Source organism: Macrobrachium nipponense, chromosome 9 (genome assembly GCF_015104395.2).
Source record: "Macrobrachium nipponense isolate FS-2020 chromosome 9, ASM1510439v2, whole genome shotgun sequence".
Classification (NCBI taxonomy): Eukaryota; Metazoa; Arthropoda; class Malacostraca; order Decapoda; family Palaemonidae; genus Macrobrachium; species Macrobrachium nipponense.
The window spans coordinates 40,913,800-40,916,275 of NC_061110.1; positions in this window are offsets into that span (position 1 = coordinate 40,913,800).

Sequence of the window (2,476 nt, forward strand, 5' to 3'; positions counted from 1 at the left end):
TGGTAGTATTCTTACATTCCTACCACGGGATCTGGTGTACCGTTTAATAACAGACTTATCTACCTCTGGATATTGGGGACAAAACATTTTCTCTGGGTTTAAATCCTGCCCAACGAGAAACCAGACTCCATTATATCCACATAGCCATGGGTAGAATGAACATTAATGCTACAGTATATCTGGACTCAAAGGCGGGTCCTTGACATTCTTTTTAATGCCCGTAATTTATCTGTTTCTTCTCTATAATCCACACTGACACCATGCACTATCAATCATTTCACACGCCAGCTCCCAAAATAATTCCCATAGGAATTATTTACTGTAACCACCTGTGGTTTCAGCCATTTCAAAGTGGGAGCTAATTTGTGCATAAATCTTCATTAATCTTCAACATTTTCGACGTACAGCAATACTTTTGTGTTCAAATCTCTAACACAATAACTACCTCCTTTCTTGTTTGTATTATCAATTCTATCTACACATTTACGCTAGCAATGTTCGTCCTGTAATGACAGACGTAATTCGATGTATAGTTGTTTGATAGCGAGAGTTTTTGATATCAGGTTACGATTCTTCGTGTGATTAGAAAAAAAAAATATTGAAATTTATACGAACAATCCCCTCTTGTTCAGCTCCTTGTCTTCAAATAACAATTTACAAACACTACAGCTGAGCGATATGTTTATTCATAATACATACTGAAATTGAATTTCAATTCGGTGGAAAAATAAGAGCAAACTCTACTTCGTATATGAAGTCTGTTTATCTGCCTATATCAAATGTAAAAAAAATAAAGATGTAACTGTGATACTTCAGGGAAAATCTAAATATTGTCAACTGATGGTATACTGATGACATCTATACGTTATTCAATAAATACATAGATCATATATTTCCTTACAGTTAAAAGAGATTGAAAAGAGAATAATCTGTTTGATTTTATCTGCATGAAAGAACATCTTATTCATTTGATTGGATTATCTGCTCTCTGATTAACTGGAACTTGAGTAAAGGGAGTGACATCGTAAAATGGCAACTGGCTGGATATAGTCTTTAGCTTCGAGTAGCAGTGCCTCTGTGATTATTCTGAATCCTTGATTTCCTTAGGGAGCAATGATGCGTCCACACACTATGATAATATATTTAGTATTCACACGCACACAGATACATACGTGCAGGCGCATAAGCAGACATCCTCAAGGGCACACACGCACACACACACATATATTATACACACACACACACACACACACACACACACACACACACATATATATATATATATATATATAGATATATATATATATAATAATATAAGGGATTGATATAAAGTTATGAAACAGTCTATGGCATGAGATCATCGGTTACGTTGCACCTGAGATACTGCAGCAGGCATAAATGATCTCACAGTATGATTGATCTGAGAGAATGCTCAATCCCTTACGCTATCCACCAACCCCCAAATCATAAATATGTCTTTTGCAACGAACAACCACAATCAGTTAGGCTTTTAGTAAAAAATTTCCATTGCACGTTTGCAATAAAAAAAAAGTTCATTTTCTTTGCAGGCCTACACTTTTTACTTTCTTCGTTTATGGAACGTGTAACTGTTTTGATTGTAGCATGCCTTTTTATGCCGTTATCTTCTTAAATAATAATAAGAATAAAATATTTGAAGAAAATATGGTTAAATTCCAGGAACCCATCCGGCAGTATCTCTTGAACATTTTTACCGTTTGTTCTTTTTCATCTCTGAAAAGTTTCAGCTCTGGTATAAGATGAATACCGATTGGGTGAAGATATAATTCTCCATTGCCTTAAGGCTATCTAGAACGAAAATATATGGGCTGCTGGAGGAGGAAGGAAGGTATTTGGAACAAATTTTTAAAAATCCCCCTCTCCATCTCTCATGCTCTCTCTCTTTATTATGGAGTTTACTTTCCCACTAGTCTTCACCGAAATCAATGAGATATATATTGAAAGTGGTTAAGCATTTTAGATATTTATGCAGACCCTTATTGGTTTAAAGAGTAGTGATAAAAAGCTTTATTCAAAATTCTTGTTATATAGCTATATATTACCATATTATTTCAGTCACACGGACTTCATATAATAAATACTGTCAAAATACAAATTACTTTTGAAAACAGAAATCTTATCTGTTTTCAGATCTGAATCATTTCGACATTATGTTCAACCTTAATAAAAGTTCAAGTCACTCCCAAATATGATATTTTTAATGATATGAAAAATCTCTGCTTTGAAGACTGTCACCAGATTAGTGAGTTAGCTAGGTCAGCACAACATCCACTTAACCACAGAATACAAAACGAATATGAACCAAATATGCAACAGAGAAGAATGAAATAATATCGTACTTACTGCATGAAAGAGTTGGTTATAACCCCCACCCCCGCTACTCCTTCACCTCCCTACCAACAGTGAGTAGATATATCTAACTAGAGATCAAGAATGA